The sequence below is a fragment of the Plecotus auritus genome, assembly GCF_963455305.1.
Source record: "Plecotus auritus genome assembly, chromosome: 6".
Classification (NCBI taxonomy): domain Eukaryota; kingdom Metazoa; phylum Chordata; class Mammalia; order Chiroptera; family Vespertilionidae; genus Plecotus; species Plecotus auritus.
The window spans coordinates 10769091-10784216 of NC_137773.1; positions in this window are offsets into that span (position 1 = coordinate 10769091).

Sequence of the window (15126 nt, forward strand, 5' to 3'; positions counted from 1 at the left end):
CTCGCTGGTACCAGTCGCACGTGTGTGTTTCAATCTGTTATTGTAGATCGTGAATTTGGTTGACACTTCTATTATAGAGAAAGGGCAAATAGTGGTATTAAAATATTTCTTCTAATTAATTTCCTTTCAATTTGTATGAATCCGTGTACCAGACCACTTGTTTATAATAATAACCAAAGACAACTGCATAGGAATAATTGGAAAAAATATACAAGGACTATGAAGTATGTTGTAAAGCACTACCAAAAGTTACAGAGAAGACTGGGACAAATAAAAACAACAACACCACACTGAATTAGATAGCAAAGTATAACACAAAGTACTTGATTCAATGAAGATATAAAAAAACATTTTTAATTAAGCAAGATAATGTTAAGTATGTTTGGACAAATGAATTAATATCTATAGCCAGAAAAACACTTTTAAATAATAAAATATAGCAAAAAAGTACAATGAGAGAATATAATATACTTCATTATATTATGAAGTATCAATAATTAAATTAGTATATTACTGGTTCATTAATATATAAATATTTTAAGTGTAAGAGAAAAATCCAGAAATGAAAAAAAAATACATATTTATTTCATAATTAGTGAAGGATAAGGGAATAACCCAGTGAGGGTAAATAAGATAGATTATCAATTAATAAAGTTTGTACAATATGATATAAAATGTCATAAGCTAAGTAAAAGGAAAGTACAATCTGAAGAGAAATATTTTGCAATCTATAGCTCAAAGGGATAATATCAGCAAATGTATAAGTATATATCTAGAAAATTGGTGAGCTAAGCATCAATAACCCAATACAAAAAATGATTGAGAAATGTGAACACTTCACAGAAAAAAAGTGAAGTTTTAAAATAAACAAAGATATGCAACCTCAGTAATATTAATAAAAAAACAAATTAAAATATTATCTTAAACTATTACCTTAGCTAAATTCAATAGCAAATGCTGTTGGGAAGTCTATGGAGGAAACAGGGATCTTCACAGATAGTTGGTAGGAATGTAATTTAATTCAATCTCTGTATAAGGCAATTTAGTAAAACTTATCTATATTATAAAGCTAAGTAACTTTTGACCTAGCAATTCTACTAATATTTACAAATGTATACTACAGATAAACTTGCACCTGTGTCAAAAGTCTTAAGTAAAACAGTAAAAGCTCTGTGTGAAATAAGAAACAAATGTCCATTAATGGAAGATTGTTTTTGATATATCTATCTCTATGTGCATACTAGAGGCCTGATGCACGAAGATTCATGTAAGAATGGGCCTTCCTTCCCCTGGCTGCCGGCACCGCCTTCGCTCCAGCCAGAGCTGCCTTTTCACTCTGGCCAGGAGCCACCTTTCCACATTCCCATGCTGCCCAGAGGGAAGTGTCCAGCCCCGCCCCCAGCCGCTCGGTAACTGTGTATGCAAATTAACCTGCCATCTTTGTTGGGTTAATTTGCATACTCACTCCTGATTGGATGGTGGGTGTTGCGAAGGTACGGTTAATTTGCATCTTACTCTTTTATTAGTGTAGATATATATGGCAAGATAAAGAAAAATGTGTTTGGTCTTCTATCTTTTGACTAGAAAAGAAGGCTAAAAGGAATAATCTATATTCATATTTGCTTATGTAGCTTAAAAGTGCCCAGGAAAGCTAAAAAAATATATTTAAAAGATACTGGCTCTCAGTGGGTTGAGGTTATTGGACAGGTGGGAGACAAGAATGTGATGAAAACATTTTCATATTTTTATTTTATAACATTTTATAATTGGTTTGTTTTTTAATAATATCAAGGTGACTTTATTAAAGGATTGAATGAAAATAAAACAAATAAAACCCTCAAATGCTATTTCCTCCCATCATCTAGTACTCATCTAGTGCTAGAGCCCATTTTCCTTAAATCAAAGAATTTGATGATGGTTTTAACATCTTGAGTAACAGAAAAACAATATTATTTGGCTCCTTAGAACCAAATACTTATGTAAAGAGTTACAAGCCAACTGAGCTTTGGCTATTCAGGATGTATATAAACATGCATTAGTAATTTATAGAGCCGAATGCAATCACTCTGTATTTTTTCTCCTTGGGGAGTTAATGTGTTTTTACTTTTTTTCCTTTCAGGAGGAAAGCATCTCTCTATACCATGAAAGGACAAAAGAATTGAAATCCCAGTCCAATATTTTTTAAAGTTATCTTAGTTGCTGACGATGCCTTGCCATACTAGCAGTCAGCAGCTGTGCGTCGCTGCAGGTTGCCCAGGACCAAACCAGAGAGGGTCGGACCTGCATTACCACCATTTGTCCACCATCCAGAACTGAAATATCATTGCTGACATGTACACATAAGGAACTGTTTGACATTGAAATTGGGACTCAAAAGAACTAACTGTTGGCCCAGAAAGAAACTCACTACAGACTGATTCATTTGCCTCTCAGCATAACCATTATTGCTTGTCTCATTTTTGGTTCTTATAAGTGTATTTCTAATACCACATGATCTCACTCATCTAGGGGAAATAATGAACAACACAAACTGATGAACAAAAACAGACCAGGAGACAGGGAAGCATCGATCAGACTGTCAAACCTCAGAGGGAAGGTAGGGGAGGGTGGGGGTAAGGGGGAGAGATCAACCAAAGGACTTGTATGCATGCATATAAGCCTAACCAGTGGTCACGGACAACAGGGGGGTGGGGGCATGCGTGGGGAGGGGTTTGGGATGGGAATGGGGGGATGAGGACAAATATGTGATACCTTAATCAATAAAGAAATTAATAAAAAAATAAAAAATAAATAAAGTTATGTTAGTTTGTTCAGCTGGACAATAAAGAGAACTGTTTTCTTGTTCTTTGTCATCATCAATCTTGTCTGTGATATATTGTATTTTTAGAACATGAATGCAAGCTACACAGGAACAGAACTATAATGTAAGTCAACCTGCCATTCAATGTGCTAATCCTCTCAACATCTCAACTGTCAAGTGACAGATACCTGCGAGCTCATGAGCAGCAGATAGAGAATCACTGGACAGCAACTGCAAAATGTACAAAGTAAAACTAGATGCACATGTCTTGATACAGTTTTATGCCCCAAATGTGAAAATAAATGACACACTGACACTTTGCCCTTACACAGTATAAGTAGGCAATACAAATATTGCATCCCAGTTACTCTACCAGATACTTTATGTCATTTAACTTCACAGTAACTACAGGAAGTGGATATATTATTATCCCCATTTGACAGTTGAGAAAACAGGTTCAAGATTATAAGAAACATATCTAAGGTCAAAGGGATTGAGGCTGAGATTGAAATTCAGGTAGTTTTATTTCAAAATAGTGTTATTCCCACTAAATGACCAGTTATATACAACTACACGTGGAATAGATCTGACTTTGCTTTGAATCCATACCTGATTCTGTTTACCATTGTCTTGCCTTCACTCAAGGTGTTAAAAGCACTCCTAATTACTTTGCTCTCTTATGCATGGCATCACATAAACACTGCTTTTATCCTTGTCTTCTAATTCACAATAAACTGTGTTAGCCAGCGAAGCAGATTATGAATTGGAAGGGGTTCAATGGCAACAGCAACACTTTATAAATGTGATATAAAATTTTAATTAAAGTCAGCTAAGTGTCATATGTTACACTTATAGGTTATCTGAATTAATTTAAAATTTGGAAAGACAAAAAGTAAGACAGCATTACATTACTGCTGCTCATTTTTTAAACCACATTATTTAAAAGACCATAGGTAAGAAGTAAACCAAATTGCTCCATGGGAAATTCCATTCTTGATGCCAATATAATACAGACCATAATTTTGGATAATCATTCATCCTAATAAGTTCTGGTTTTAGAAGTTTGTACTCTAAAGAAGCTCTTTCTCTACATGAAAATGACATATATTTTGAAATTAAAAGCATTGCAAAAAAACATCCATTTGTAGTATGCACTCTGATAAAATGCACAAAGATATTTTTCAGTGCCTTAATTTCAATAATATTTCAAAGGAAGCATATATAGTTGAATAGGTCTTTGACATGGATAGCTATTAAGAGTAAGCATTCTTTCCATAGTTTATTAGATGCCTCTGTGTCTTTCCCCCCTAAAACAAATAAATTATCTCTTGGTTCTAGAAGGCATTACCCTGAAGTGTAGGCAATTAACTTCGTATTCCATCATCGATACAAAGAAATGTAAGGCCAACACCTTTTAAAATTATGCATAAAGTCCTGACACATTTTTATGGTCTTCAGGACCCTCCGTTGTCTCAGTCCCTTCTGCGCCCCCTTTATCTTAGAGTCCTCCTCATGTCTTCATTCTAGATACACTGGACCATTTCGAATGATATTGATTCTATATGGCAAGTTCATTCCCCATCTCTAGGCTTTCGCATATATTTGCTACACTTCCTTCTTGAAACACTGATCCAAAAATTCTTCCTGGGTTGCTTCCTGATCTCTTTAAGCAGATCTCCACACACACAAAAAATTACTTGTTCAGAGATACCCCCTTGACCACCCAATCAACTTAAAAAAGACCACAATCAACCCCCTCACTCTCTATTATACCCCTTTGTTTTAGTTTCTTCATGATTATCCATGAAATTAGACTGTTTATATAGTTACTTGTTCAGTATTTTAACTTTCCACTAAAAATGTTATTGTCTTATCATGTACTTCACTGTAGCTCAAGCACTTGGGAACAGAAGTTGGTACATAATAGATGTATAATAGATATTGATTACATCAACATATGTTTGAACTTTTACTGGTTAAAATATGAACTATTAGAAAGAAAAATGGGGCAGAAGGAAAAAAAGGTGTTCTGATATGTTATATAGATCAGAACACCTTTTTTGTTACCAACAAATACATACTCATACACACACACACACACACATATATGCTCTTAATACATTTATTTCATCATTTTTCCCTGTCCGCCTATTATTGGTATCTCCTAAATCAGTGGTCGGCAAACTCATTAGTCAACAGAGCCAAATATCAACAGTACAACGATTGAAATTTCTTTTGAGAGCCAGATTTTTTAAATTTAAACTTCTTCTAACGCCACTTCTTCAAAATAGACTCGCCCAGGCCGTGGTATTTTGTGGAAGAGCCACACTCAAGGGCCCAAAGAGCGGCATGTGGCTCGCAAGCCGCAGTTTGCCGACCACTGTCCTAAATCATGTAGCAGAAGAGAAATCGTTCTGTAGAACTTATATGTCTCTATTAGTTCTGTTTAGCTCTCTATATAACCATGGGCCATAGCACATGAAGCGTTTTTTCTTATTTAAAAATGAACCTGAAAGTCCTCTATAACTCTAAATGCCATTTTGTAAAAATGGGATTTTATTTTTTAAAAAAGAGAAGATTATCTTATAGTATTTAAATATCTTGGTGAGTACATACATTTACATATACTTTTACAGGAGAGAAAATAGGCTGGTATAAAAAGCTAAGATACAGCATATATTTAAGCTGAATTTCTATTAAAAAAATCTTGCAACATCAAAGTTCCTGCAGTCTATTTTTTGCACATGCACTCAAAACCCCTGGAGCAGTAGATATGTTTTTAATGACTCAAAGAGTAGAAACTGCCAATTTATTTTTCCTCAAATAATTAAATCTTTAATTAATTTCACATATAGTTAGTAATAAGCATCATCCTAGTTTTGAACTTTCAAGTATTCCTCTGTTTGCCTCCAGCATGCTTCTGAGCTTCCTGGAGCTCCTTAAGCCTCATGATCAGTTTGAGAACAGCTCTCAGACTTTCACTTCTTAAAAAAATAAAATAAAACGCATTCCAAATGATATGGGGAACTGTTGAGTCAAGAGATACAAATTATATGAAACCATAAAGTGGCATAATTGAGCAAAGCAATTTTGGTGAGAAACTAAAAAGGAGGGGGAATCATGTAAATGTGATTATTTCTAATTAGAAACAATGAGTAACCAAATCAAATTATACAATGAGGATTGGATTTAGATCCCTGGAGGAAAGCAACACAGCATTTGCATTCATCTCCAGCTTTTCCTGTTCTCTACTATTTCTCGGTGCTTTCTTAGACCCTTAATTGTAAGTTAGATCATTCTTCATACAGATCTTCAGAATAGTTTGGCTTATATAGCGTGATTTATGTTATTTCAACATTTTTGCCAAAATCTTCCTGGGTCTGGAAAGATGCTCTACTAGGTGACCTATGGAGACATAAAGAAGGCACAACCTTTTTCCAAATTCATTGCGCCTTTTTGTGAAATAAACCAAAAAAACAGGTTTACTCCGGACCTAACTATTGGTCATAGCTTTGTGATATGTAACTATGTAACCTTGAATAAAACTTTTCACATTGATTTTCTAAAGTCCTTCTCTATAAAATAATGGTGTGTGTTGGGAAAGGTGGTGGTAGTAGAGATTAGACAAAATTTAAGCAAGCTACATTGAAAAGTTACTTCTGCTTGGTGTTTGGAGGAGAACGTGTACTGAGGGCTCCAGCAAAGTATAAGTACAATAGAGTAGAATAGAATAGAATAGAATAGAATAGAATAGAATAGAATAGAATAGAATAGAATAGAATAAGAATAGACCTCAATAAGCTTTTCTAGAATTTTATAATTAAAAAATAACAAGGAGGAATCCTTTCATAATATATATATATATATCTCAAATGATCACATTGTACTTTAAATATCTTACATTTTTATGTGTGACTTGCATCTTATTAAACTTGAAAAAAACATTAGTTGACACAGAAAGCAGATGGTGGCTTCTAGAGTTGGAGAGTTGACAAGGGGTGGGGTGGTGGTGATAGGGAGCAACTGTTTAATGACTGTGGGGCCACCTTTTGGGTGATGAACATATTTTGGAACTAGGTAGAGGTGATGGTTGTACAACGTTGTGAATGCCACTGAATTGTTCACTTAAAAAGGTTAACTTCATGTTATGTGAAAAAAAATGGGTTGCTGCCATTACACCTGCTTGCTAATCTCTAAACTGATGCCGAGTTAGAGGAAATTATCTCCAACCAACCACTTGATTGGATGACAAGTATATTAAAATGTCAAAACCAAGAAAAAAACACAAAAACACTAAGGAGGTGATCTTAAATTTACCACGCAGCTAAATTTTGTGTAACTCTTTTCTTTCAAATTTCATTTAACAAATAACCCCTAACAAATTTTTCTGACTTCTTTTCATGCCAGTCTTCTCTTCCATGCCCCTTTTTGTAGACTTCATGCTGTGCTGCTCTTTGAACACAATATATACTCTCTTATTTATATACTCTCTCATTTAGGGGGCTCTGCATTCACTGTTTCCTTGAAGGAAATAGTCTTATGCCCAGAGCAGCCATTCTAAACCACTCTACTCATTGTTACTATTTTTCCTGATTTACTTTTCCTTATAAACTTATTATTTTCTGCCATTACACTGTACAGCATTTTTAACTAATTTTCTCACTGTCTATCCCCTACTGTAATGTAATCTCCATGAAAATAGATGCATTGTCTTTTTTATTCATTACTTTATTCTTAGTTCCTCGCTCATAAAATGAGCACATTATATATATAATATACACCTTGAATGATCATAGGGGATGGACCTTCATATGTTTAGTTCTTAGAGCCTCTTAAGTAATTCAGCATTGCATACAAAGAAAACAGAGGCATATCCCTTGCTTTCATAGTACAAGAAGCTGTAATCATACATGTATCTCTAATCTCAGGAGACTGATAAATGCCGTAATACTCCTTACAGCATAATATCAGATCACATAACTACCTACTGGACCAGTAGACCAACTTGGATTAGATGCAACTGTGAAAACAGTTTTTAAAATGGTTCATTAGTAGTGCATTTCAAATAGAGGCAAAAGTTGGAAGAAGGGCATAGGATTAAATGATCTCCAAGTAACCTTCAAGTACCAACATTATAAGTCTAAAATTTTATTACATTGGCTAAATGATTGTCAGCATGCTTCTGAAGTTGTCGTTTACAGGGTATATGCTAGCATATCAGACTAGCATTTCTTAGTGACAAATAATAATCTACAGCTCTTAATTGAACAAATGCTCTTTTCATTATTATATGAGCTTAGACAATACTTTATACTAAGCAATCCTTTTGGACAGTCAAAATATTCTATAGCTTATAAATCTTCTGCAAAGTCTTAGAGCATATAAACATTTCTAATACTTCAACAATTCGGTGTATCTCCTCAGCACACTAACTTTCATCTTCCCAGACATTGTTTGCTTGATTCAGTGTAGAAAGCACTGCTCTAGAGAGTATTCATCTTGAAGGCAGGGGGCTATTTCTTATTAATTGCTTTATAACTCACAGGTAGCTCAGTGTAAGGGGTGAATACAAAGAAGTTAAATGGGTGAGTGTTGAAAAAGTTAAGAAATTACATTATTTTTCGCTAGAACCAAAGACATATATAAAACAATTAGGGGCTAATAAAAATGATATATGAATTTATATGAATACTATGGGTATTAATAATATTAATAATTCACATATATTATGAATATTGCTTAGCTGTAGACTTGCATCAGAGGACCTTGACAGGACATTTTCCCAAGCCTTGAGACTAAATTGCCTGGGCTGTAGAGAAACCATTCCCGTCCCTAGTAGGAGGCAAAATCTTCAATTGAGGAGAAAAAATAGAAAATAGATTTTTAATACAGGTAGTTACTGTCATAAAGTTATTTAATTATAGCATAGTATTCCAGTATGCTATGCTGGATCTGTCAATCCTTTAAAGGGTTGACAGATAAGCAATAAGTAGAATCTTTAATTTCAACCAGATCACAAGGTTTATAGTAGTTATAATAACAGCAATAATGAGAAGAGTTTTCACTGTTAAGTATCTACTATGTGCTAGGAACCAATTCATTTATGTATGTTATTAATTCCTTAATTTAATGCACAGAGATACTACTACATCTTTCTAGAGATCAGAAAACTAACCCAACCAATGAGTGGTAGAGATCTGATATATACGCAGGTTTTTCAGACTCCATCCTTTAACCCTCAGCTTCCCCGTTTGCCAAAATTGGATGCTTGCAAATAGTTTTTTGAGAAAACTGGTGTCAGTTTGCCAGGTAAGGTGGTTTCAAAAAGAGAGTCAGAGTACAGGTGTTTCAAGGTCAAGCCTATGTTCTCTTTATCTGAGATAAACACATCATGGCATGAAACTCTAGTATCTGAAAGGCAACTAGCAAATGGCTTCTTCCCTGCCCCCGTGACGCTCTCATCTTCTGGAGTTGAACTGTCGGTATCCATTTCATCTTCTCATTTACTCAAGTCTAAAACCTGAGTCAGGTATGGTTTCTCTTTCCCTTTCACCCACTTCATGAGATTCATCATCAAGTTCTGTGGCTTCTCCCTTCGGTACAGACACACAAGTTGATCACTTACTGTTATTCCCACTATGGTCCAAGCAGTCCTCATTAAGACACTGGTGGTTATAACAACACTCTAAATGCTCAGCCTTTTCCTGCCCTGTTTCTGCTTGGATCCACTCTCAACATGCCAGCCTGAACAGAGCTCACACCTTGCAGGCCTGTATAAGCCATGGCCAAGAGATGGGCTATCAAATGGCCTCTTTATTTGTGCTTTGAACATCTCACACAATCTTTCACTTCAGGGCCTCGTCAGAGCTGGCCCCCTGCGTTTGGTCCCCTACTCCTCCTCTACGTAGGGCCTCAGTGCCTTAGGTGTATACTCAAATGTCTGTTTCTCAGTGTGGCCTCCTTGGCCACCGTATTTAAAATTAAACTCTCCCTCCATCTCTTCAGGGAGCTGCCACCCTTCCTCCTTTTCTCCAGGGTACTTGCTGCCTGTCACACCATTTTTTAATGTAATTTCTTCACTTTACCTTTTATCTCTCCCCACTACAAGGTAAACATTTTGAAAGCGAAGTATTTGTCTGTTTTCTTCACTGTTGTATCCACATCCGTGTTACTTAGAAGAGGGCCTACTACACACACACAAAAGAGGCTCTTTGATAGCCCACCTCTCTTCAAAAACAGCCAAGGGCGTCCCATCTCACACAAAAGCCTCTTGATAAACATTTGCTTGAATAAATATGGATCAACTGACCTCACCTGAAATACCAGTCACTAAACTTGTTTAGATCAGAAGTTACCCAGAGCTGAAATTTTATTTATTTTCTTTCTTTCTTAAAAAAATGAATAAAATATAGAACCTTAAGAGTACTTCATTTATCTCTTACAGGTAGGGGATTATCATATACTTGCCAGATGCCAAATTCCAGGTGCTGCACTATTAATCACATGGCAACTTCAAGTCCCATGGCTCCAAGTCTATGCTCTCATCAACCAGAGAATTAAAGAAAATATTAATAAGCCTCACAGAGTTGAACTGTATGGCATTAACTGAATAGTTTTAATTTAGAGTAATAAATTATTAGAAATAACTGTCAAGCTTAGCAAGCTACAAAGTGCACAGAAATGATGCAACTTTGAACTAGAAAATGTTTAAATCTCTCTTAGAAGAGATTAAATAGGGCTTAAGCTAGCATCGTAGGAATTAACTCATGAAAGAAAGCACACACAAAAAAACCCTCACACACATATGCAAGCAATTGGGCCCCACATATATACAGGATGACCAAAAAAATGTATACACACTTTAATAGCTGATGGCTCAATTTTGAAAATGAAATCTATTTTAAGAAATACTGCCTTTATAATTATTCAGAGTGTGTATATACATTTTTGGGGAACACCCTATACAGAGTTACAGTTTAAATTATGTATACCCATTGTTCAGTTATATATATATGTTATACATACATATATACATAAAACACATATGTAATACATAACAAAAAATAAATTAACTTGTAGGAATTTTCTATGATTAATTTTTAATAAAAAATAACACTCATGCAAATAAACCATCTGTAATCTGTCTAATTACAATCATCACTTACAATCGTATGGCTAACCACAAGACCTGGACTACAGGAAGGAGTGATATTTCAGACAAAATTATATTTAACTCCCGTGAGAAGGACAAGGACAGTCAGTTGAGACCATAGCTAGGAAGGATTTAGGCTGGACCCAAAACATAGCTTGCTGAGTGAGGGTTAAGGGCCATGAAAGAGAGGGCTGAAAGATCATGGAGGCTTTTATTTTGATGATTGCAATAAAATGGTAAAACAGTAAGTTTAATGTTTTCCCTGTGGGCATCTTTGTGGACAATTTAAGAATAGTCCAGATCATGAAAATGACACAAGTTATTTCTAAAGTCAAACAGTGCGGTTTAATTGATAAAAATTGACAGAGAATCCTAATACCACTTTTTCATCTTGGTGCTGTTGTCAAGCTAATTCCCAACCCCTGCAAAGTCATAGAATCACAATCGCAATGAAATGACTTTGAAACTTTCCTTCAGAATGGCACACCCATCATTCCCAATTCTTCTATCTTATCCAAACACACACACACACACACACACACACACACACACACACACACACACAGAGAGATAAAATGTTGTGTTTTGTTTTTTTTTTTAAATAAAATATGTTGTCAAGCTTGAAAGTAATCATTGGAATGCTCAATCTAGGAACAAATCAGAGCGACACAGATTATAGCAGTAATAACAATTTGAAATTGAGTAGCTCTATTCCCAAAGAAAATCTTCTACTCCTGAAGTTACTCATATTGGATGTTAGAGCGATATAATAATTATCTTTCTACTGAGCTAAAACTTTTTTTGTATTAGCATCTACCATTTGGCCTTCTGTCTTTTATAGTCATGCTGAGACTCTGTTTTCATGTAAAGAAATACTTCAAAAATATGAAAACAGTTGTGCTCAACCCAATTGCTACATTAAAAAAAAAAAACTCTCCAGCTGTAAACATTGCATTTTTGTCCTTGTTTCTCACAAAAGGACCTTGGTGGCTGTCTTTTGCTTCTGCCATTTGTTAATGTTTTTCAAGCTGGCAGTTCCCGCTAGAAACCAGGCTCCAGGTGAGGTCTGAACACTGCAGAGGAAAGGAGGCTCAGACGAGCCCCATTCTTGCTCTGGGAACCTCATTTTAAGTAATACAAGGAAAATCTGCATTTGTTTTTCAGCTATGTCAGTTTGTTAACTCCTGATAATTGGTTTTTAAACTAAAACCTGTTTTTTCGCATTGTATTATTTACAGTGTGTCTGATCCAAGGCAATGTTTCAAAGGTAAACACACCCTCAGACACACTGACTTTAGTGACAGAAAGATCCATCCTTGAATCCCCTCTCTGCTTACCAGCTCCTTCACCCTAATGAGTTACTCAACTTTTTAAAACCTCACCTGTTTTTAAAAAGGATAATGACTGGCTTCAAAGCTTTAATTACTTAATCTAGACAAAGTAACTACCACAATGTCAGTGCATGCAAAGAAATATTTCTAATTTTATGTGCAACAACTAATCCCATATAATAAAAGCCCAGAGACCAAACATTGGAATGACCGACCAATCGCTATGACGCGCACTGACCACCAAGGGGCAGACACTCAATGCAGGAGGACTTGGATGATGATTGGTGCTCCCGCAGCGGGAACAGCCTCTCAGAGGGCCAGTCCATAGCCACTCGGCTGACCAGGATGAGCGGCACTCCCACTGCGGACCTATCCCCAAAGGCCACGCCCCCCACCAGTGCATGAATCCCGTGCACAGGGCCTCTAATTATTATTATAATTCTTTCTTGACCCAAATTAAACACTTCTTTTAATTAAAATACAATCTGCTAGAGCAGTGGCCGGCAAACTGCGGCTCTTTGGCCCCTTAAGTGTGGCTGTTCCACAAAATACCACGGCCTGGGCGAGTCTATTTTGAAGAAGTGGCGTTAGAAGAAGTTTAAGTTTAAAAAATTTGGCCCTCAAAAGAAATTTCAATCGTTGTACTGTTGATATTTGGCTCTGTTGACTAATGAGTTTGCTGACCACTGTGCTAGAGAATGGTTATAGTTTTAAATGGTGTTGTGAGTCATCCTTGGTGTGTATTGTCTCCCTCATCGCCATCTATTCACAAACACACGCACTTCTTTTCTTTTTGTAAACAGCCATGTGAACACTTACATACATAGTTAAAGGGGCTCAGAGATTGGTGGCATACCAAAAGGACAGTTGTAAGTTTATGATTACTGAACTATCATTAATTCGTCTAATGCCATGCCAAACTGCTGTCCAGACTAAGTGCCATTTGGGATAGAAAGAACAGCTCTTTACTTTTCTTGTTTATGAAAGGAACAGTACAAATGAGGTAAAACTATGATCGCAAATTTGGTCTGAAGAAAATGACTAGATTTATATATCTGATCTGCCTGGTACTTTCGTCCCTGTAATATCAAGCAGATGCTTAACTTCAGATTTAATTCTCCTGTAAAATGGAAATGGTATCTCTACCTCAGAGTTTTCATAAGGATTTAAACAGAAAGTCCTGCAAAGCGCTTAGCACAGTGCCTGCCACATATGAAGCACTCAAAATTAGCTGTTATATGACTGTCAGTTCTTTTAACTCCACCAGTTTCTCCAGTATCATGTAATTCACCATGATTTTTTTTATCTTCTCAAAATAAAAGTGTTTTGACCCTCATAAATACAGCATGCAAAGCAATCATTGGGTTGGGGGAAAGTTGGAAAACAAATAATTTTGATGTGTCCGTGTTCACCATGGAAAGATACTAACAGTTTATGTTTTATTTCTTTCTTGATTAAATAGGTGATTATCATGTGGTCACAGAAGAAGTATAACCACATCGTTTTTTTAAAAAAATCTGGATTTGTGTTCACTCCATTTCCTATTTTAAATAATATTTAGAACGGAAGTGGTAATTCTTGTGAATTTATCCCACAGTCCTCCACTTTATAAATACATCAAGATATCTGTAAATTGAGAGCACTTTATTTTTTGAACCATCACATTACCCCTGAAAGAGGTTTGACTCCTTCAATTTCAGTGAGTGTCAGAGGCAGGAGGGTTTAGCAGGCTCCATGTGGAAGAGGGAAGACGCAAACTGCTTCTCCTCCCTGGCAAACTGATGTAGAGTCCATAGTCTTAAAAGGGGCTGGGTCTTACTGGCTCCAGTCAGAAAAGCATTTGCAAGAAGATGACATGTAGTACACACTCAGAGTTTACTTCAATTGGAAAAAGTGGCGATGCAATTGCACTGAGATTCTTAGCAACCTCAAAAACTACAACTGTGGATTGTGGTGCCTCCTTTCTCAGTAGTACATGCTGAATGCAACTAATAAAATGAGCCCACGAGAAGAAAACACATCACCTACGTCCAGAGAGAAATGAAAACTGATTCAGCTGTCATAAAATTCTTGTCAGACATGTAGACTATAAGTAAGGTGATAGATAGATAGATAGCTAAGAATTGTTATAAAAGGTGTGATTATACTGTGGATGAGTTATGTTGCTTAGCTGGTTGTGAAAACATCAGAATTAAATTCATAGCATTGCATATATTATTCGGTGCTCCATAATTTAGGTATCTAGTATTTACAAAATTTATACCCAAGAGTCAACCAAAAACTATTTTCCTGTTGCATAAAAATCCAATTCTTTAACTTATAAAAACTGTTCGGCAGCTGACGAGAGAAAGGGAATGAAAACAAGAGAGCAAACAAGGGGTTTCTTTCAGGATGGAGAGGTTCCATAAACTTCATTTCATAGCAAGAAAGACAAAGATCCTCTTGGTAAGATTCTTCATCATTAATCTCCTTGTTGACACATAGTCTGTGTAAACAGGGATGGGTTTGGCGGGGGGTGGGGGGGATGTTGTGGCAAATATTAGGTTAAATTTCACAAGGAGATAACTTTTTGGCTTATATGTAGATCTTCTTTGTTAACAGAATATTTTTATTAATTCTTATAAATGTTTTATGACCTTTAGTGGCAAAATAATTAATTGAAAGAAAATTTTACTTAAAACCTGCAAATGAGATGCTTAGCACAAGAAATTCCCAATAAAAGAGAAAGAATTTCATCTGGGTTTGTTTCCATAGACAAATTCCCCAAGCCATTCTCGGCTCAGAAGGTAGCTTGGTTCTTTTATAACATAAGCAGGAAGACATTCTGCCTGCATTCCCCAACT